At 43.8% G+C, this 24,066-nt stretch overlaps 1 long non-coding RNA gene across 2 annotated transcripts in view; it reads right to left on the bottom strand.

Moving 5' to 3' along the window:
- Nucleotides 1-16,027, bottom strand: part of LOC146542288 (uncharacterized) — a 45,837-nt gene extending 29,810 nt beyond the window's left edge. For both annotated transcript variants that reach the window (XR_014880517.1, XR_014880516.1), the window contains exon 1: nt 1,559-16,027. This is a non-coding gene — a long non-coding RNA (uncharacterized LOC146542288). The remainder of the gene's footprint in view (nt 1-1,558) is intronic.
- Nucleotides 16,028-24,066: the final 8,039 nt, after the last annotated feature.

Below are 24,066 nucleotides of genomic sequence, written 5' to 3' on the forward strand. Positions count from 1 at the left end.
GGATCTTAAACGGAGAAATTATTGAGAAAGAAAATAATTCACCAGAAAGCTCTACCAAATAAATTGAAGTATTGCAGTTTCTAGATAGGACACTATGGTAAGGGATATATGCATATAAAAATCTCTCGGTATTGTAGATTTCAGTCCTGAGAGGCTTCTGTCTACTGAAGACAGATTTAAGTTTGACTCTAGTCTTTGATAAAAATATCTAATGCTCAATTTAGAAGCTTCTCAGGAGCCTAAAGCTTGCCCTCTTTTTCAGACAGAGAAGTCCATACCTCATGGGATAAAGATGCTGAGAAACAGGCAGCAGGTCAAAGGCTGGAAACTCGAAAACCTGCAAATTTAAATGCCATGCAGGGATTTTGCATACTGCAGACTCTATTAAAAAAATGGAGGTTATTTGCCCTCTTTTTAAAGAGATAATTACCCATGCCATTGAGACAGAGTTCCTTGCAGAAAGAAATGGCTACTGTAGAGGTGAACCAGTTTTTCAAGTCTAACAAACAGATCTCCTCCTGAGGCTACATGGATTGTCTTGTTAACTAACCAAGAATCTCCTTGACAAAGAGGATCTATACCTATAAAAATAAGGTAGCCACTTCAGCCATTAGCCATTTCAGAGTGAGAAGAGAGATGCAAAAACTGACTTCAGGAATGTGAGGAGACTCCTGACTCTGGAGAAGCAGGCACGTGCAAGGATATTGAGGGAGAGGAAAGACCCTGGACTGATTAAAAAGGTCTGATCAAAGCCTAAAGAACACTCAGAGCCATGACAAAAGTGAAGCAAGGTTAAGCGTATGCAGATGTTTCTGCTGTTCAGTTTCAATCTCTACGAGACCTCTTAGAATATGTGAAGTAGAGAGTAAGTGTGTCTAAAAGGCTTTACGATGCCTTCTTGTTACATACTTGGCAAAGTAAACAGTAAATCAAAAATGCATGCAGAGGCAGAGCATTGGGAGGGGACTTGCTTAAAAGGCAAATGTGTCTCCAGATGCCAACACTGGTCCAAATGCAGCTGGGGTCTGACCCTGTACATGAGCACAGAGAGGATCAAATTGCCCATGCAAAGTAGTAGAAAAAGAGTGTCTACAGCCTGGTAAAAAAGAGGGAAACTTGATAACACAATGTATATAGCTGGTGTAACTTAAAGAAAGCACAATCATTTTGTGTCTTGCAGATGGGAGTCCAGAAGGGCAACGAGGCAACAGTCTGACTTGAAAAGGACACTGTTATCTTCAGCAACTGCTGGATCCTGTCAATCCAGCACATCCAGCATAAAATCTCAATAGAACGAGGGGCACAGTATGCAGTGGAGCCATGATCTTCTGTCAAGTAGTTTCCCACTGATACAGCACTCCTACTCTGCCTTTTTGTTTTTGTTTGAGTTGGAAGGGATCATTAACAGCCAGCTAATCCAACTGCCTGAAACAGGAACATCAACAGCTAGATCAGGTTGCTGGTCACTGGTGAAACTTCTCTCAGAGTACAGCCAAGGTTATAACCAGAGTCCAGAGACAGTATCTTTGGTCATAGACCCAAATACTGAGCAGATTACCTGGTTCTCCAGATCTTTTATTCTCAGGTGATCCATCCACTACCCAGGGATGCTCCCCACCTGCAAGCAGAAACACTTGTAGAGCAAGTATGTAGATAGGCAAAATCCTGCTTCAGCCCTCAGCATTCCTGTGCCCAAAACCCTCCTCTGACCTGCCCACTGCTGGGACATATAGTGCAAGGATCAGTATGGAACCACATTCGAAAATAAAGCTAGATAACTGCACACAATGAGTACTAATTACATCACTCATGATACTTCTGGAAGATAAAGGATGGCATGGAAAATAAAAAAAAAAAAAACTGAGCAAGGCAAACCACTCCTAATTTCCTGTCCTTCATCTTTATTGTTGTTGAATGCAAGCTCTAATGCACAAAGGATATCCAACAGTTTTTGTACTGCACGTAGTGCAAGAGAGTAAAATTTCATTCAGAGCCTCTAGGCCTTCAAGCAAGACAAGCAGTCCGTACCAAATGATAAGTACATGAAACAGCGATTATTTTTTCCACCGAAATCTCAAGGGAAGGGGATGCTTTGAAATGGCCTTATGCATTCAGTCCTTCACATTAATAACTCACCTAGTGCTAACTTCTTTCACTTTAAAAACATTAAAATAAAACTGAAAAAAAAAAAAAACAGCTAGGTGGGTCATGTTATGGTGCAGAGTTTGTGAGATAATAGAAGTACAAAACCGGCCAGGACAATGAAAAAGACTACGTGAACTTGTGTCAAACTATCACAAAATCACTCAATTTTTGGAAGACAGGCACTTTCAAAAAGCAGGTCCCTTTAAAAGACATCAAGTATTTTTAGACCAAGATCTCTTCACATCAGTAGTCTCTGCAGTATTTCAGACCTCTTGTTTTTGTTCTTCTATTGTACCAGAAGTAAGGAGAAGACCTGAAGCATCTTCTATTAATACATAACCTCAGGATTATTTTTACTTATAGACAGCTATTTTTGGAAAGCTTCATGCAGTACTTAGGAAAGATCATTATTTGTAAGCATTTTATCTGCAGTTTGTTCTAAGTACACACCAAGGACAGAGAGATCTTAATATTTACTAACTAAAGAATTGACTTGCTATGAAAGGTGGCAAAGAGCTCCAGAAGATGTGGCTGAGGATACAGTCTCTGCTGAAATGTGGGTCAGGCAACATGCAAAGGTGTATTATATCTTTTGGACAAATCAGTAGTGTAGAACTGGTGCACAGTAGAAATGTTTTATGGGAGCAGTAGACAGGAATCTCCCACGCGGGATATCCCACTACTTGGAGTCATTATGGGAAGCTACACACTCTAACAGCCATTTATGAATCAAACCTGAGTCAGGAAGCAAGAGGCAACACACTCTGATCATTCCTATGCAGGAGAGCAGACTAAATGACATCCAAGAGACTGCAAAAGGGGCACTTGGCGAAGCAAGTCTTTCTGTACATACAAAAAAAAAAGAGAAAACGAAAAATATTTGCAACAAAATTCTTTCTTCTAACTGCCTTAATCCAAAACACATTTGTCTCTTAGGAAGGCTTCACAAGACACTACTGCAGCTTTAGGCCAAACCAAATACAGCAAGAGAAGCCACTGATTTGGTCCACCCATCCAAAAGGAAGGAATAAAACTTATGCCGAGTATCTTTCGACCAGACACAAACTCCACAAGTAAGTGGAGTTTAAAACTGTACCACTCTGGCAGCTGGACTTGAGACAGGAAAATCTCACACCTTCAGTCGTGGTTGCAGCCCAGTGCGGGGGTGCATAGCTGTACCACATATTTGGCAAAGCAGGCTGGAGGCCTCCATCTCATTGCTTTTGCCTTGCTAGAGAAGAGGTTCCAGCACTGAGCTAGAGCTGAACTGGCTGCTGGAAAGAGGCAGGATGGGATGAGGAGAAGGAACTGGCCATATCTCTGCATATTCAGCAAGCAGCTTTTGTCTCCAGTACTGTCCAGCTAAAGCCTCTTAACAGGAGAAACATAATTGGAGGTTTTTTCGTTGTTGTTCTATTGTTGGTGGTGTCATTTTGTGCTCTTGTTTTTGTTTTCATTAGGGTGTGGGTTTTGTTTTTTTTTTTTTCAGCTCAGAAAGAATTCTGGTTCCAAATTGCCATGATAAACACTTCAGTGTCTTTTAATGTAGTTTGAAACAAATTTTTGCAATTCAGCTGTGATCATATCCCCACCGAAGTATCTATTATAGAAAAAAAGTGCATGGGATATTACTATACAAGGAGAAAGAAAGAAAAAAAATAATCATGTATGTGTATAAAATACAGGACATATCATCCTTTTTTTACATATTTACGTGCCACTAAGCATCAATGAGGAAAAAAAAAAAATTAAATATTGAAAAGCAAATATCCTAAACCGCAGACAACCAAGGTTTTCCTCATGTTTAATTCTTAAATAAAGCATTTCAGAACACGACTGAGGTATATTATCTTCTCTCACAAAGACTGTGTATTAAATTCCTCACTGGCAAAGGAATTTTTATGGAAGGTTAATGCTTCCTGTAACATTTATTCTGGATAGTGTGGCTTCTCAAATAATTTTGTGGGCTTTATTTCCTGCACTGTTATAAAGCTTTATCTTCACTGTAATAGCTTTACAAATACCATATCTTCTCTCAATACAAAGGCAGCAGTTATTTCTCAGTCTCACCACACTAGTTAATTAAACACAAAAAAAGAAACCAAGTTAACGTTATGTGTAGAGTGGACATACAGTCCAGAACGAAAAGAAGCACCAAGCTGGTTGCCATAGCCAGTGCTACATTAACTTGCAAAGTCAAAACCCTGCTTCTTGTTATGCCAATTAAATCTGAAGCAATCACATTTCAACCTGGGACCTGCTACCCTTTCACATTACATAGAACAGGCATTTGCTCACCTGCTCTAACACTGGCATAAAAAAAATTCTGGTGGCTGGGGCTCACCAGCCTCTGCAGTCACCAGACATATTCTTCAAGAAGTTCATTGCCAGAGAACAGGTGTAAATGGCAAAATAACATCAACCGCAATAATTGGGGATTCAGTTGTGTAAAATGAGTGCAGCTGGCATGTTGAGGTGTCAGACAGAGCTGTAGCAGAATAGCAACTAAGACTAGAGTGTAAAGCTTAGCAAGAAATGCACACACACCTTCATCTTCTACCCTCCTACTAGATGCTTTTTGGACATAGATTTTTAAGCATGCTGTCATTTTAGCAGGAAGAATTTGGGCCAGCTGATTTCTGCAACATCTGATGAGACACAGATCCCCATAAAGTCCTGCTCCACAACACAGTCACCCCAGTGCTGCACAACTTGCCCAACACCATGGAGCAATGCAGTGGGAAGAGCACGCGTGCCATGTGCAAGTAACAAATGAACCCAGCCATACAGGCAGTTTTGTCATGGACAAGGGAGCTCTGCAGGAACAAGTCTGGCATACTTTCTGTTAAAAAAAAAAAAAAAAAAAAACTGAAATTCAAATAAAATAGCAGATACGCATGCAAAAGTGTGTCTTAAAGCTGTCCTTGGCTCTTTCCACGTACATTCAGCTTTAGCATCAGTACTGCTGCAGCATCCCTTCCTCCGAAGTGGCCATCAGGCCCCCTAGGTCATCTTCATTCCTGTTAACAAGCAGAACCCAAGCTCAAATCCATGGGGATTGATGCCATCCCTGGAGTTTTTCAAGAACAATGTAGATGTGGCACTGAAGTACATGGTTAGTGGGCGTGCTGAAGATGTGCTGGTGATTGGACTTGATGATCTTAACTCTTTTCCAGCCATAATGTTTCTATGATTCTAAGTCTAAATGTTCCCACCAAGAAACATTTCCAGAACGATGAAAGCTGTGTTATGCTATGGACTATGGATGAGTCAGAGCAGTTCTGATTTAAGAGATGTGGGGAGTCGGTCACACCTCACAAACTCAACAAATGCAAGCATGAATTTATAGACAGTATGGTTTAAACATGCTGGCTTATATGTCAGCACAAACACACTTTTTTAAAAACACAGTTTAGACAAATATTTGTACATAAATAAAGGAAGTGGCCAACAAGAACACCATGCAACTGGAGTAGAAGCAGCGGGCAGCCTGCCCTAGCAGCTAGAGGCCCTTCTGTTCAACACCCATCAGGGCCTCATCCAGGCCCTGCATCACATCTGGGGTGCCATAAGCCAGAGACACTCAGTGAAGGCCCATGGGATGGGGGGCTGGAGCGCTCCTCCTGTGAGGAGGGTCTGTGGGGCTGGGATGGTTCAGTATGGGGCAGAGAGGGCTTAGGGCATCTAACAGTACACTCCACTCAACAACTCTGAAGCAAACAAATGCTGCTGTAGATTAAACTACTCTAATCCTCCTTTTTTTCAGTTTAGATACCTGCGTTCTCATCTTGATACAAAGATATTCCAAGGATCTGGAGAACTTCAAAAGATAGGCTGAAATTAAGTAAGCAGAGTACATAAAGGTGTATCAGTCCTTACTTCTAAGTCATGACCGAATACCGACACAGACCCATGAGATGTGCTGGACTCTCATGCATAGATCACTCTGAAAGTAATGCCTCCTGTTTATTTCCATGGAAACCACAACAGATAGAAAGAAAACATTGAAAACATTGGTAGAATAAATTCTCAGCTACAAAACACTGTTTCTCAACATAGTCACCTCCATTTGCTAGCTATTTTGCCAACAGCAAACAGGAACCTGCATGCCACCCTCAACAATCTGCACCAGATAGGTGACCCACTGTCACTGTCTTCACTGCTGAAATGCACCACCCATTGCCTCACTGTGCTCACACCCACTGTTTGGTCTCCATACACATACACCAAGCATGGATGAATGTCAGTGGGTGCCATTTTCTCAACATGGAGGAATTCAGTATTCCTCTATTGTAAACCACCAACATCTGATGTTGCAGGCCAACATCATAAAATAGGAGGCATTACTTTCAGGGAAACCCATATATATTGCTGGAATGATAGGATGCAGCTACTATTATCTTCTCAGAAACATAAATCAAATGCAATTTGAAATATATTGTTGAGGTCCTATATCAGAGTAGAGCATCAGATGATTAGGGAAAAAATTAATCAGTTAAAATTTCTTTACAATTACTTCCTATTATAAGTAAAGGTAATAATAACAATAACAATAATAGTAATAATAATAATAAACTACATCCAACAAAATACTGAGCCAAACAGTTCCTCAATTACACTGACACTGCAGGAGAAGTCTTCACTCTGAGCTGAGTTAGCCCCACTCTATTACCTGTCATGAAAGTGGAATAATTCAATCTTCCATGCAATGATTTGATGACAAACCTCACAGTCATTTCTCTTCTTTATTTTCCCAGCTGTTTGAGGCTTGTGAATAGCATCACTACGGTGCAGTTTAGAAGGTGATTCACTGGACCCATGGCCAAGAAAAGAAACACTGCTTCGTGTAAGTTGCTTTCCCAAAATTTACCACATTTCAAGCAGATTTGCCCTCATAGTTTCTGTTTGTTTGTTTTTTTAATTAGACTTTTATTGGAAGGGGCTAAGGAAGAAAAAATGAGTCTTCTCTATCCTGCTGTAAAAATCTTCACTAGCAGAAGATGTGGACGTTTGGTTTAATCCTGAGTTTCTCTTAAATCAAGACGTCATCTTAGGAAGAGCCTGGCTTTGACCCAGTTTCCACAAACAGTACAGCAACTTGGGCTGATCCAGATTAAATGTGAAGAGGGTCATTGCTTTAAACGCAAAATGACACAGTGCAGCCATGAGTAATGCCATGTGTAGCACCACAGAAACAGTACAGATGAGCTAACAGTAGGACAAACAGGTGCTTGGTAATGGGTGTTGCAATCTGTCTCCTTCAGCAGTACCAAAGACGTGAGGTAAAGGAGGAGGGGGCACCTACCAGGGTTGCTACAAAGTCGGCTTTACTGCTACTGCCTTTATGACAACAATATAAAGTAACTCCCACAACACAGTGAAGATAAGCTCTTTAAAGAAAATATAAAAGCATTAGCTTGGCAATTCATCCGAACCTCATCATGCATCGTAGACATTTTTGAAGTTTAACAAAGAAAAGCACATCATTAAAGAATACTGCTCCATCACCATTCTTATGCAAATCCTTTCAGATAGTTGGGTGGAAAATTCCATCGAACACGCACTGAGAAATAAATGTTGCAGGGTGGAAATTTCAGCTATACCAAGTGCATCTATCACTTGTATAATCCAAACTACTGTATGTGCCCTGACTACAGAATTAGTATTGATCCATTCACCATGTAAACATCAAGTACTTTCTATTATTACTTGAAATAGCATGCTATCACAATTTCTATTTCCTCCCTCTATCTTAAATAGAAGTATTGCACATTAGCTCTTCCCTTCATGTACTTTTTTGCACAGCTATCTAACTACAGTGTTCAAGGCTGTGCCGGGTTTCCTGCAGACATCTGCAGTATTACCATCAAAGTACTTTATTTTCAAGTCATCTCTGATGGAAGGCAATACAACTCTCATTTACACTCAAACCTGTTACTGTGGTTTCTCTTGGTAAAACACTGAGTCCTTTGTTTTAAGATCTCTGTTCTGACTACCATTATGAAGAACTACCACAAACAGCTTCCCCAAATGTTACTCATACACCTCTCATTAGAACCACTAAGATATGAGTGGACTGCAAAATTCTAGACAGCTAAGTCATCTGAGCACACAGTAGTAAAAAAAAAAAGAAATAATCATGATTTCCATCTCATCTGTCTCAGAAAAGAAGCTGATGTTGCTAAAGCATAGCTTTGGAAGATGCTTGGAAGCATAATGTGCTTCACTTGTTAGAATGCTTCTTTTTCTCCAAGCATGGTCAAAAATTTGAAAGATAAAAGGCTTGTCTACATTAAAACTTTAAAATTTTAGACAAGAGGCGGTCCTAAAATCTGGAGACTTCAGCAAGACAGCAATGCTGCTTGTTGGCTGTTCCTGCAGTACACCCATCCTATGCGCACAGCATGCTGTGTGATGGGTTAACAGTGTTTCACTTATTATCCTGTACAACATGAAGCATCTTCCAGCTATGCAGACAGAGAAGAACGTGATTCAAAGGTTATTTACGGATTGCAACTGAGACTCCCTCCCAAAAGAAGGAATGAACTTTGGTGCCCACATCTTGCTGCTTCTTGGTGGCAGCTGAGTACTCTGTGCTCTTATTAGTTTGAAAATCCCCATCTGCAGCTTCTGAAAACATTCACACCTCCCTCCCTCTGATATGTATTGGTGTCCACAGGTATAAATAATGCATCCTACTGAAACTTCAGTCACAGTTCAAGCTGTTGCAAAAATAGAAGTGCTGTGACACTCTATCCAGACAAAGCATACAAGGACTACAGTCCTTCCAGGTAGCTGCAAAGAAAGCACAGTCTGTAGGCCAACAAGGAGGCATTACAGCTGAAAACATTTCATTGATAATGCCCCGCTGCCTCCTTTCTGGAGCCATTGATTCAAGTCCCTGTCTGAGCTCAAATACTGTGCGTCAGATGGCTGAGATCATGTCTCCATGGCAGCCAGACCCCAAGCCATTTACAGCTTTAAATGTCAAAGGAGACTTTGTGGACAGTATCTGGGAGTCCTGCGGCCTCCAGGAAGAACAGCCACACACTGCTCAAAGCAAACCCCAATGCCTTTATTTTTCTCTCCAAAATGTATGGTGATAAACACCTTGTGCAATATTTCCAAAAATGTCTCCTGAGGAAGGAAGTGGAAAGTGGTGTATACAAAAATCAGCGGACTCCTCTGCTTGGTGGATTCAATAAATGGTATGTCCGCTGTACTGGTCAAAGGCACTCATAGAATCATAGAATCATTTAAATTGGAAGAGACCATAAGGGGTCATCTAGTCCAACTCTCCTGCAATGAACAGGGATGCCTATACTAGATCAGATTGCTCAGAGCCCCATCCAGCCTGACCTTGAGTGTCTCTACAGATGGGACATCCACCACCTATCTGGGCAACCTGTGCCAGTGCCTCACTAGCCTTACTGTAAAAAACTTCTCCCTTATGTCCACTCTAACCTCCCTTCTTTCAGTTTGAAATCATTTCCCCTTGTCCTGTCACAACAGACCCTGTACTGGGCACTTCTCTACGATCACACAGATTTGTGCGATCAAAAGTCTTGAGCCCTGGCTGTGCATAACTTCTACATTGGGCAATCCTCTACCTCATTGCAGATAAAAGAAATAGCGCCTAGTTGGTCAGAACTGCTTTTTAGACAAGTACTGACAGCAGAAACACCCATGTTTCTCTGCTCCCCTTGACAGCAGCACAACTCCACAAAGTATCCATGAGAGATGAGTTTCCAATCTGTACCACAAAGCCATGCAATGGGCAATCAAAAAATGCACGTTCTTTCATCTTCCTGTTTGCAGTAAGACCAGAAAGTCTAATAAGCACATCTCTCACAAAGGCCATAATTCCCAGGAAGACACTAAGGATGCCAGGACTCTTTATTCTCAAGAGCACAACACTTCCCACATTTCCCTCTGACAGGTCAGCACAATAAGGCCTCCAGCCTCAGAGGTCACAGAAGTGCTTCTCACCACATTTCAGATGCTGCAGCACACCGACATGTCAGCTGCAATCAAAATTCCAGCAGCTCTGAGCCCAGAAACATCTGGACAGTCTCAAGCCATGTAAAAGTGATGGAAGAAAGCAAAGGGTAAACACGACCAAGGAGGAGTACTCACAAGCTGCAGGTACTCATGCATCTCCCATTACGAGCTCATTTCCCTCAGCAGGAGGGATCCCCATGGAAAATAAAGGAACCAGACTGCACATGACCCTGGCTCAGACATCATTCTTTTCAAACCCGGCAGAATGGCAGTGATTTATGCCAGTTTACACTGGCATATGCTGGGTGTTGGTGTGCTGGGGGTTCATTCCACCAAAACAAGAAGGCAATAATAAAGTCTTGTTTCTGGGTAAAGTATGTAAACTGTAGAGTGAGACGTGCTTCATACTGTAAAGCATAATGTAGATCTGTGGTCCCAAGAAACAGTTGGTAGCCGTCTTCTCAGTATGATTCTTTTGATATGACCCAAGCAAGAAGAACATTCTCAGAAAAGTGAGTAAGCCAGGTTCCTAGGGCGACCAGAGGCAAACCCAAACAAGAAGTCAGAAGACTGTTTCCAACTTGTCAGACATAGAAACGTTCAGACACTGACAGAAGCAAAATCCAACATTCAGCTCCTTGCTTCCCAACTGTATCTCAGGACCAACAGGAGGTCCTTCAGCAGTTTCACCAGACCCCATCTGAGTTCTCCGCCTGTTAGGAATATTACATACAAGCACAACGCCGGTGTCATCTGTTCTGTCGACCAGACATAGCTGCAGACTGCTGCAGCCATCTGTGACCGAAGTCAGAGAGTGCTGAAAAGAAAACTGACGATCTAATAGTAGCAACGTGAGGAGACAAGCAGCTCGAATGCTCTAAAAATGTGAGGGTGAAATTTGGAGGCACATTGAAATGCACTGGCAGCTGGGCATGTAATTCCCTTTAGGCTTCCTGAAAATCCCAGTCTTTGGAGAAAAAAAGTCTATAAGCACATCATTGAAGGAGGCAGAAATGAAGAGGCCACTGGTAGAGAAAAAAGAAAGAGAAAATGTGTATGGGAGATGCAGGGGGTGAACACATCATGAACTCACAGCCCACATATATGAAAGCAGTTGTGCTTCACTGCCATTAGAAAAGCTGACAGCAAGGATATATTGTAGCATGTCAGCCTACCACAACCAGTTTGGGTCTCTTACTTACCCTGGTGCCTCCCAAGCTAATCTAATAATCACCCTGAGATGTTCCTAAGTATCACTGCTCTGCCTTCTGCCCAACTTATTCTTTCCCAGACCATCAGCTTTCTTTAATTTTCCAGATACATTTCAGATGCCATGAATCTCAGTAGCAGAGACCTCTAGACCATCCCTTGTAATTTGGGTTTGTCTGTTTGCTTATTTAAAGATGTGTTATAAAACATGCTGAAGTGTTCTTTTTTAATTAAGCAATGTAAAAAAGGAAACTGTTATCAGAAATGCTTTAGTAAGTCTTGCTGTTAATCTCACATACATGCTAATTATAAGGTCATAAAACCATTCTCCTCCCACTTAGGCTAAAATAGTCAAGTCTTACACATAAACAGGCACCCAAGAAGCAATTAATGCTTCTTCACTTACTTGTAGCCCATCTTCACCAACAACTGCTACTTGAACCTCGCATGCTCTGGAAAAAGGCTGGCAGAGGAACACCTGTACCGCATCACTTCTCCTAACATTACAGTTAGGGTCTCTAAAGAATAGAGAGCAAAGGCTCAGTGCTCTCGGCTGCACTTAGGAATGTTGACTATAATGCCAGTTTTATTATTTAAAAAAAAAAAAAAAGAGAGAGAGAGAGGGAGAGAAAGAAATAACAGGAGAAGCAGAGATGGAGGCCAAGCCCCTTCACCAGCTCAGCAACTTTTCGAAATCACATCCATAGCCTCCAGCCATCAGTGCAGCCTGCCACTCCCTGCAGTCTTCACTCCTCAAAAATGGCAGAGCATAGAATTGTAGAATTATAGAATGGCTTCGTTTGGAAAGGAACCTTAAAACCCAGTCAGTTCCAGTCCTCTGCTGCCTTCCACCAGCTCTGCTGCCCAGAGCCCCTTCCAACCCGGCCTTGAGCGCTTCCAGGGATAGGGCACCACATCATCTCTGGGCAGCTGTGCCAGGGCCTCACCACCCTCTGAGTAAAGAATTTCCACCTATGTCTAATCAGAAATTCTTTATTCAAGATGCATCTTGCATACATCGAGTGAGCTGTTCTGACATCTCCAACACCATGGAAACCTGGGTTTTGGGGTGTCCCACTGCCTTTCCTCTATCTGTTGTTAAGAATAGGGTGAATTCAGACAGCAACTTCTATTAGCACGTCCACCCACTCACAAAGCTGGCACATATCCTGGCTGTCAGGGTAGAACGCCTTTTGCATTCCCTGCATCAGTCTCTGAAGTGAAATGCAGGCCATTATCCTACTGAATACAGGGCCCTGAGCTGTGACACAGCAGCTTCCATCTGCTGCTGTACTCATTTCCAAAGGGTGTTCTCTGCTTGACCACTTCAAAACCACCACAAGCATTTGTTCAGGGTGAGGCACTTGGACATACCTCTATAAGGACCTGAGTCCATCACCAGCATTGCAAAGAGGAGAGACCACAACAACCTCGTGCATTTGCAAGTTTCCAACTGGCTGCCTCTTGGGGGTTCCTCACTCAGCATGCAGCTTCCTTACAGTGCCCACACCTCACTGAAGACAAGTGGTCTGACTCTAGATGACAGCCTCAAGTCATGCTAGGGGAGGTTCAGGTTGGATATGAGGAAAAAATTCTCAGAAAGAGCAGTGATGCAGTGGCACAGGCTGCCCAGGGAGGGGTGGTGGAGTCACCATCCCTGGAGGAGCTCAAGAACTCCTGTGGATTTGTCACTGAGGGATGTGGTTGGTGGACATGATGAGATAGACTGATGGTTGGGTTTGAAGATCTTGGAGTCTTTTCCAACCTTAATGATTCCATGATATTCTATGATAATTTGGGCAGTCAGACAGCTCAAAGTTTTGCTGACAAACCCAACACAGTCCTAATCCTACTCAACCCATTGCTAAGGTGCAGAGCACAGGGTGCTGATACGAAAAAGCTAATTCTCTCCTTAGACCTGCACTTCTCCTCTGTTTAACTGCGCTGGAACCCCATCTGTTTTCACCTCTCCTTCTGCTTAATCTAAGAGTCTCTGCATCTGAGCTCTGCAGATGTGAATTCCAGCTGCACAGCCATCCCAAAATGTAGTTCAGTTTCACCCACCATCCATCCCTTCCTGATCACTACTGCAGCATCAACTCAAGTCATCTTTCTATGGGGGTAGTTTCAGTCATGCAGATATATCATGGATGTGTGTCTACACAAAGGCTTTCCTCGGGGAAAACACCACAGGATTATTCAGGATAGAACGAACAGTCTGTGCTTACTCTAAAAAATAAGAGTGGTGTCAAGTTGCACCAGGGGGGGTTTGGGTTGGACGTGAGGAAAAATTTTTTTCTCCAAAAGAGTGGCAATGCAGTGGCACAGGCTGCCCAGGGAAGTGGAGAAGTCACCATCCCTGGAGTGTTCAATAACTGTGTCGATTTGGCACTGAGGGACGGGCATGGTGGGGATGAGCTGGTGATTGGATGTGGTGACCCCAGAGGTCTTTTCCAACAGTAATGATTCTGTGATTCTATGGTGGTACCTGGCTCTCAACAACCTGAAATGAGAAACAAAGGCATACCACTTGAGAAACATTCTTTTTTCTGTATAAAAGAAACGGGGTTTTGTGTGTGGGGTTTTTTTGTTTTTTTTTTGGTTTTTTTGTTCTTTGCTTTTTTTTTTTCCATTTCTGTCTGTGCTACTCTTTAAATGAATCCTCCGTAGACAGTCAGTTGGATCCTATGAAACAAGAAGGCTACACTTGGCACCTGCTGCATTACAGACTGTGCCTGTGAAATCGAATTTACAAGGACAAGACCAGGGAGAACAGCAAATACTGAGGAGCTGCAGAAATTATGTATTTGCCTACATTACATTAATAATTTGTCATAAAAACAAGCAAAGACTGCCATGCAGTTAGCAGAAAACATCCTCTTCAGTAAGTGCTGGACCTGTGTTCTTTGCAAAATCAGCATTTTGGGAAAAGGGCTTTCTCTGTTGCATGTTGCCAACACATAAGGAACAAAATCTGGCTGAATTGCAAGAACCACCATCCAGCTCATGCGCCTTAGACAGTGCCTGTGAGAAAAGGTTATGTTGTAACTGACAGGTGGCACACCAATGCAGCTTCATTCCATAAGAATCCACCCATGTCGCTAATTTGTACATATGGAAACGTTACAGCCCTATGCAAAAAGAAGTGAGGACAACTAGCTGTCTGCTTTTGGGCTCCTGGACGGAGAGAAGAAAGCCGACTACTGACTGAACATTTGTTGGAAAGGAAGAACTTTGTGCAGCTCTGCAGAAAGCTCCTCCAAGACTCCACAATTCCAGGGGAGTCAACTCTTTACAAGGGTAGATAATAGCAGAACAAGGGAAATGTTTTTAAGTTGAAGGGAGAAAGATGTAGGTTGGATATCAGTTCCTTATTATGAGAGTGGTGAGTGAGAGTGGTGAGGTGCTGAAATAGGCTGCCCAGAGAGGTTGTGGATGCCCCGTCCATGGAGATGTTCAAGGCCAGGTTGGATGGGGCTCTGGGCAGCACAGTCTAGAATTAAATGTGGAGGTTGGTGGCCCTACATGCAGCAGGGGGTTGGAGCTTGATGATCCTTGAGGTCTCTTCCAACACGAGCCATGTTATGATTCCATGACTCTATGACACACATAGCATGTATGCATATGCTAAGGTGTATGGAAAAATCTCTAGAGATGTTTGATAACCATGCAGACATGGCACTGAGGAACAATGGTTAGTGGGCATGGTGGGGATGAGCTGAGGGATGGATTTGGTGATCTCAGAGGTCTTTTCCAACCTTAACGGTTCTGTGATTCTGTGAAAAGAGAACGGTGTTGGTGTGAATTATGCTTTTCCAAGAAGAAAGCTTAATTATCCACACTGAGTGGGCAATTGCAACAGGGGTCGGTAACAGAGAAGATTTCAGAAAATGCAGCATTATAACACAGCCTAACACTGAGGAAGCACCAGTGGCAACATAAAAAACAAGCGAGATGTATAGAAACTAATCCTTAGAGAAGTGTAAATAATTTAAAAAAACAAAAAAAAAAGACAGGACTTGGAAACGATGACTTAGGAGCAAACAAAACCCAGACGCGTGGTCACAACGAGCCCGGCCACGCTGCCCATCGCAGCCCTGCCGCCGGACCACGTGCCGCGGAGTTGGGCTCGCAGCGGCGCGGACACCCGCCGACGGACGGAACTCCCCGAACCCTGGGCACACGGCCGCCGCCACGGGGCTCCCGCCCTGCGGACCGCGACCTGGGGTGAGGCGGTGGGCGGGAGCCGCGATCCCTGGCGCGACGGCAGCGGCACCCCGTGCCAGGTGCCGCCCTCTCGATGCCGGCGCACTGCCGGGCCGGGCCGGGCCGGGCCGGGCCGGGCGGCACCGGGAAGCCGCCAAGCGCCGGTGGCCGCCCGGGCGGTGGCAGCGGCGGGCGCGCGCCACCTGCCGGCGGGCGCGCGGCGGCGGCGCGGCCACGTGGCGCCGCCCGGCCGGGGGCGCGCCAGCGCGAGCGCGCTTTCCCGCGCCCGCCTTCCTGCGCCCCCATCCCCCGCTCCTTTCCCGCCCCCCGCCCGCAGCCCTCCTCCCGGATCCCCGCGCTGCCGCCCCCCGGCCCGGCCCAGCGGGGAGGGGGCTGGGGCCGCTCCCGAGGCGTGGCCTCGCAGGGAGGCCGCGGGGGATGGAAAGTGCCCCCTTCTCCCCTTTCCCCCGCTCTCTATCTCCCTCCTCCCCCCCAACGAAATCCCAATCTCAGAAGTTTTCCTCTCTTTCGGCCCAAAGTTCAAAACCGAGCGGTGGCCGCAGCACGCGGCGGGCTTCCACGCGCGCCGGACCTCATATTTCCCCGCCCCACCTCCGCCTCTCTTTGTCTCAGACACCACCGATTCACACAATATCCGTCCTCCTCAGGCTGTAGCCGCCTAGGCGTCCAACTCAATGCATTTGTCCTGAAGAGTTTATCCGCACCGCACCAAATGATGGTCTCGTTTTCTTCCGAGCGCGGACTCGAACACGGGGCTCTGCAGCATCCGCAACCCGCTTGGCGTGCCCAGGGCACCCCGGGCGCCGCTCCGCCTCGCGGCTGCCGGGCCTTCCAGATGGCATTTTTTAGGGGGAGAAGGAAGCACTCTATCAAAACAAGTCAGCCAAAGTAGACAAGGGATCAGTATGGGGGACCTCAGCCAAGTTTCCCACCAACACCATTCTTGCAGGGTACTTAAACAAAGGTAATTTTTAAGCTTTAATCCAGCACAACTGTAGAACCAGGGAATTAGCAGCGTCTGCACTCAAGTGTCTGACTTGTTGGAAGTCTACAGGCAGTCAGTAGCTGTGTTCAAGCAGAGCCCTGGCATCAGGCACTACTGGGAAATACTTTCTCATCATATCCGTATTTTGAGATCCTCAATGCATGATTTCTTGTTTAACTTCTGTTCTGTGTCACTACACAGCACAGGCTGCTGCTTATCCACCCACTGCAACTACTGCAAAACTGACCTGGCCATTGGGTTGCCTGCAGTCACTTCTGGCCTCACCATCAATCAGCTGCTGGGTGGAGTCCTTCCACTGATCATATAATAGAATCATACACCACTATGGTTGGAAAAGACCTCTAAGATCACCAAGTCCAGCCCATCCTACCGTGCCCACTGACGATATCACTCAGTGCCACATCCATACGGTTCTTGAACACCTGCAGGGATGGTGACTGCACCACCTTCCTGGGCAGCCTGTGCCACTGCAGCACCGCTCTTTCTGAACAGAAACTCTTCCTGAGATCCAACCTGAATGCCGTGTCAAACACTGAAAAACACTGAAATAAGCCAGTACATGCACGGAGTACAGTAATGATCCCAGTCGTTAGGACTTGCCTTAGCTTAGTACAGAGGTGGAAGTTAAAAACTAAGATATATTGTGCATGTAGCCCATCTGAAATTCTAGTACATGGTGATTTCAAGAATTGAGTGTCATATCCACAGGTATATTAAGGTGACTGTCTCCTATTTATCAATCAGTCAGTGGGAGTTTCAGGATCAAAAGAGATTGCAGTCAAGTTCCTGTTCATATCCCCAAGGCATTGTTTGAAAAGGAGATTCAGCATGCACAAAAGAAAAAAACAAACCACTTGTCTTCTGCTCTGATAACTGAAGAACGTATGCCAGAGCCATCATCTGCAGAATGAAATATTGATGGAGAAGCCAAAGTTTTACGGTTTCCAGGGAGATCTTCCGAGAAGAGACTGTACCAGTTGCACCCATGGTACCTGAGGTGTCAGCAGTGGAGTGGAGGAGAGAGGGTGGGTAGGAGGCATCGCTACATTACCAACAACTGCAGCAGTCCTTCGGTTCCTGAGACCCAAGGTGTTAGGGATATGCTGGGATAACCAGAATGCCTTGGTTGGTGGGTAGAAAATAGGTTACAAGTATAACAGTGGTGTATATACTCTTTAAAAAATCATAGCCCCCCTTTCCCTCCTCTTCCCCCCCCCTCCCCCCGAAAAAAAAAAAATCATAGCAAAAAAAATCTTAGTGAAAAAAAACAAGAAAATTTTCCTCAGGGGTCTTTGGTAGGTGAATAAGTTTAGGACTCAGACAGCACCACCACCCACCACACCAAGGACACACCTGTATGTGTGAAGGAGGAAAGATATCTGACTTGCATTGCTTGGGAAGTGCTGTCAGTATTGTGTACAGCTCAGCTCAGTTTGTGGCAGACCTTGCAGCTTAACCAAGTGCCAGAATACATGACCTAATGGGTTTTGCAGTGTATATGGTCTCATATTTTATTTGGTGATGAATACTTGCCATAAAGTGTTTGTGGAGACAAAGAGAATAAAGCAAGAGTGGTATTCATGCTGTTTGCCAAGAGTAATACCACAATATTTGTTTATGTAGTTAGCCAAAAATACCAAGTATCACAATAAACAGGCATTAGGCCAAATTTATCTGTCACTGACACCGTCTGCTCGGCTGATACTTGCTGAAAACAGCATTTGGTCTTCTATTTTAAGTATTTAAAACAGTGTTGCAGGGCAACACTTTTTGATTTTTACATCAAATAGCCATTGTGTGCATACAGGTGATACATTACGTATACACACCTCACTCTTTCGGGATACCATTCCAGAAAGTGACACAGAACCAGAGCTGCCTCTAATTAAAGCAAACAAGGAAGCATCACCAGTACCTAAAGTGAGTGCATTCACCAACACACGGAAATCAAAGTGACATAACAGCAGTAGGAAGTTACTTTCACTGTTCTCCATTTTCTCTGGGATCAGCTAGCCCTGTCAGCCACATTATAAATGAGCCGTGTGATACAGACATATTTTAAGCTTGTTTACCATGATTTGCTCTTTCTTCTTTTTATTTTTTTTACATTTTTTTTCCTGGCAGAGGGGAGGGATGGTTTCAAGACAAAATGCTGAGCAACTTTGGAGCCACACAGAAATGTATTGACCAGACATTGCCTACAGTGAGTTCTCAGGTAAAGTACTGCCACACTTTTGGGACAAGTAGTTTTACACCCCGTTCAAAAATTACAAGGAGCAGGAGGAACGAGCAGTGTTAACTACTGTAAATAAAGCCAACGCATTTCGAATCAGATCCTGGTGGAATAAGAGACTGTGAAGGTAAAATACCTTTTGCACAGTAAACCCGAATAGCAAGCAATGGAATAATCACATCTGGCACATACCTGAGTGCTGTAGAGAGTGAAGTGATCCAAAGGGTCGTAGTTAAGCAGTGACATAAGGCCCACTGCTGCTGGAGTCAGTGGAGGCACTGCTCCTGACTATACTGAGATAACGTTCATGCAGCTCCAAGTTTAAGGGCAAGTGCCAGACATCTGTATGCTAATTACCTTGGAAAAACATCCGTGACTTCGAGGACTTTGAACCAACTTTGCCAGCCCACTCCAGCTGGAGATCCAGCCATTTTACTTACAGCAGGCAGTCATCAGTGGGCGAAATGATTATGGGAAAATGAGGGAGACAATGGAACACAGCTTAGTTGTATTTATGTGAAATGAGTGTTTCTCGCTGATGCTGAGTAATATTTTCTCACGCTGTAAGTTCTGGCATCAACAGTGCTAATCAACAGGAGAAAGAGCACTCAATCTGGCCACAAACAGAGGCTGCTGAGTTTCATTACATCTGAAGGGGAATTTCAAGGGAGGCTTCTGGAATCCAGATGAACTCTTGGAGAGATGGGAATCCCTCTGCTTCTCCTGAAGATTTATTCCTGAAAGTAATCGCTTTCCCTTTTCAGACGTGTACTTTACACACGGCACACGCCTCCCTCTCCAGGCTTTGCTGTCTGCTTGTCCTTTTCACCAAGAACAGCTCAGCCTTCCCTAGAAGATATTTGAGCTTGAAGCCTTAAAATCCATTCCTCTCCGAGTTTTCTTGTCACATATTTTCCAATAGTCATAAGCTATAAATAGAGACAGATGGAGAGAGAAAAATAAAGACACTCATTCCTTTGAAAACTTTAGGGCCAGAAGAACTTTCTGGCAGGAAGTAATGGAAGAATGATAACTATTTTGCTTCTAAAAACCTTTGAGTTGTTCCTCCTAAGTAAGGCCAGCAGATGTACAAGGCAGTCAGCTATTTTAGTACTGACATGGAGTTGGCCAAGGAGTTGCTGAAATGCTAATTCCTTCTGACATTTGCTCTGTAAGTCAACTCTAGGCAATTACCTCTGGAGCTTCTCAAAAGACAGACCTCAACCATGGCAAATTTTATGTACATACAGGAAGACATAAAGAAGGTGACTTAACTTGTATTTTGCCAACTCCAGGGATGCACAAGGGCTGCTGGAGACAGTTTTTCACAAGGCCATTTCTAGATACTCGCAGTCTGGAGGAGACTGTTTTGAAAACGTGCTGTAGGGATGGTTCTATGGAGCTGGCATTGTTCTCAAGAGCCATCTCCATCTCTGACTGTCCTTCTGATAGTGTAGATTTCTGGTCTTCATCAAATTTCAGAAACAAACAGAACTTTTCCAAGCGTGTATGGTTGGAGATAGGTTGACCATATAGCCATGTTAGAGAAATTACTATTTATAAGCAACTTAAATTATGTTTGGATACAATTTAAACCATATGCAACTCTCTATTCTGATGCAGACCTCTTCCTTAGAAGTAGCAGTTAAACAGACATGCTTATGTGCATGTCTAAGACTACATGACTGCTGATTGCTGTCTTTCACCTTATCTATTTTTACTGATGTAACAAGCAGCTTAGGGGTGGAAGATAAAATGCAAGGCTTTTGTTCTGTCAGCCAGGACCACCGTACTGTTTAGTCATCGTATCTTCCTAGCTTGGGAGAAGACAAAATTTGACAGCTTTAGAAATAGGTCATTTGCCAGAACGAGTTAGCACTGTATCTGTAAAGACAATAACTGTTGATGTAGTTGATTGTTTCTTCTTTGGAAAGGAAATAAGAATCAGTCCCTACTTTTAACAAAAGAAACAATGAATTCTATAGCTTACCTATCCTATGACTCTTTCAGATCTGCCAGAGAGTAGCTTATAATTGCATAAGCGTGACTCTAAACATGCTGTAGGCTGCATGCACCCAGCTCCATCCAAATTAGAGCAGCAATTTTGTGTGCAAAATGTGCACTTACACAATTAAGCAGTTGGTTAAGCTGGAATGGGTGTCTATCTCTGTACCTACAAGTCTTCTGTTAACCTGAGACTCCCTGAATTACTTGTGATGTGACTGCCATCTCTGTCATTACTGTCCAGGCTGGCTGTGTCTCATACAAGATGTATGTACTCATGCAAGATGCTACAGTGCCTTCCACCAGCAGATGTCTCTCAGGTTGTGCAGAAGTGCAGTCTGAAAGCATGTGTGGTAAGACAGAAAAGAAATGGAACAGCTACAAGCCGTCATACAATTCCAGGATGTGACATACTTAAATTTTAATGAATGTGTTTCAGCAGCCTGACTGCTCTATAGGAAAATTGTTAGGGCAAAGCCTCATTCCATGAATCTCACTCTCTACACTAAATGTTGAATACCTCTCAGTGTTTAGCATAAGCGTTCCTTTGCTCCTTGAATAGCTGCCACCACTTGTTTGCAAGATGCTCCAGGATTGCTTTCGGCCATACAAGTTGAAAATCTAAACTGTTTTCAGGGCTGACAGGGATACCTCAGTGTTGCACAGAGTGAACTGCTTTGTTAGTATGACTACCCATGTGCCAGAGAAGGTTGAAAATCCTAGCACTAATGTACTTTTGGATGCACTCTAGGAAGATGGTGGCAGGAAATACTGAAATGGGGCAGAAAAGACAAGAGTCCGGAAACAATCCAGATTCTTTTTTTTTTTTAATATGATATTTTCAAATAGAAAAATTAAAAAACATAATCAAGGCTGCATGTGCAGAGAGAATGGTGATGCAGAGGTTGCAAGGCAAAATGCTTTGCTCACACAATGGACCATACCAGCTTTGAGGAATGGGAGCACTGACTTAAACTACTGGAATTGCCAAGACCAGAATGGAGATTACCTCTTAAAATGAAGAGGGTGGCTTACTGGTGTACTCCTCCACTACAAGCTCAGCTTCTCTCCTACGCATGGCTCACACCATTCAGAGGGCACTGGTGCCACGTCTCCTTCTTCTCAACATCAGTAGACAACAGCCGTAAGTTGAGTTTCTGGTGAGGGACTGCTTGGCCATGAGGCTGAGCACTGTGAGGCAGGTGTTCGCCCTACAAGTGGGCTGTCACTCCACAGATAACACTTTCCACTTTCTGGACCTTGCTGTCACAATTAGGGACAAAGAGAGATATCTGCTAGTGCAACATCACGCTCTACTGGCAGGTTAATCAAGGTATTTGCTCTCCCTTATCTGTGTGTTAGCCGTGAAACACAAAAACTATACGCTCCTGTGATCTTCAGATTCACATCTGCCTTAGCTGACACCGGGATGACTCCTCCCTTCTTAGATCAAGCATGTGGTGCATTTACAGGCTCATTACTTTCACATTCTTTCTGTACCTTTCTCCCATACTTTGCAGGATGTCAGTTTCTTACATTCTGCTCTACGTTGCTACAGCCCCTGAGACTGAGTGTCTCACAGGCAAAGTCATTTCATTATTTTTAAAAATAATTGCCATATTGTTACCTTGTAATGTGAATGTCAAAGGGAAGTAAGAAAAGGTGGGAAAACAGATTAATTTAGCAGGCAATTAAAAATCTACCAGTCAGAGCATGGACAAAGGATTGCTATAGCTTAACAAGCTACAGTTCATCAGTTGAAACGTGTTTAACTAAGCAAGCCACAAATATAAAACAGAACAGGTTAATTTAATCTATTTTTTGGATAAAGGCTCTCTCAGATGATAATAGTGAGCGGAGAGAGGGAGCATAAAATGACAGCAGTGTGTTGTTGGAAGTTACATGGCTTAATTACTAGCAGAGAAAATTTAGAGAATGCTCGTTCCACAGGAAGAAGAAGACTTTAAAGGACACTCAGGCATCCAGCTTCTGTCCATGTCACTGGGAATTGTGGATGTCATTTCCCATTATGCTCATTCTCTCTCCAAATCCCTATGAGAAACAAGATGTTCACAACAAAATAGGGCCAGGAACTGCTATGGCAGAGCCTATTCTCCAGCTGGATCCTCAGCACACCCATATGGGCTTGTAAATACATGTTGGAAGAGCCCTAAATGGAGCACTTACAAGACAGAATGCAACCACTCAAAGAAGATTTCATGGCTGAGGAAATAAAGGCTTTAAAATGTGCCCAAACATGCACATAGAGAAGAGGCTGTAATGGCTCCAGAGAACTGTCCTTCTTTCCCTTCCCCAGATCACTTCTAAAAGCAGAGGCACATGCAAAACCGGAACACCTCTCACCTGACAAGGAGCCAAGGACACTGAGTGCCTCACTGCATATACTCAGCCAAGAATTTCTGAGCTGCCTTGCAAAATTGCACTCCCAAGGGGAATAAAACAAATGCTTTCAGCATCTTTCCAAGTATCCTCTCCTGTGTTCAGGCTTAATCTATAAATGAGCATAGATGTATCTAGAGCCTTCAATTCACTGCCAATGTGTAATCACGCAGAGCTGGAAAAATAATTCACTTTTTTTTTTTTCAATTTCACTAATTGAGCAATATATTAAATGTTTTGGGACTTTTTTTTTCTTTTCCCCCACTGAAGTGCCATCAGAGTTGGTGATCATCAAACCAAAGAAGATTTTGACTTAGCCTTTTCCGTGGTTTAACTCCTTTGACAAAGAGGTTTGGTTATAATAGCAAAACTCTTCATGGCAAGCTTTCCAGACAGTTCAGGCGATTTCACAGGTTACATTACAGTGGGGTCACCTGATCCATCCAATTCATGCTGCACTTATTGGCTGTATGAAAGAGGATGCTTTTGTGCGAAAAAGAGCACGCTAAATAGCAAAGCTTCTGCACACTCATCACAGCAGTATGACACAAAATAATGCAAGTAAAGGAGAGGCATGTCATAGTTCAGATTCACTAAACAGAGTACCAAAGAGTAAGGTACTCTGGATGCAAGAGAGCCATGTAGGGTGACCGCAGCCTTCCACTTCTTGGTATCAAGGCCAGTCTTTGTGTTCAGCTAATGCTAAACACAACAGAGTGGCTTCCAGCCTTGACTTCACTGGGAGATGTCTCCCAGGTTTTATGGTCACACAAGCTATTGTCCTGACACCCTTTGAGAGGGGCACCATGAATCACAGTGTCACAGAATGGCCAGGATTGGA

The sequence above is a fragment of the Meleagris gallopavo genome, chromosome Z (assembly GCF_905368555.1).
Source record: "Meleagris gallopavo chromosome Z, MGAL_WU_HG_1.1, whole genome shotgun sequence".
In the NCBI taxonomy this organism is placed as follows: domain Eukaryota; kingdom Metazoa; phylum Chordata; class Aves; order Galliformes; family Phasianidae; genus Meleagris; species Meleagris gallopavo.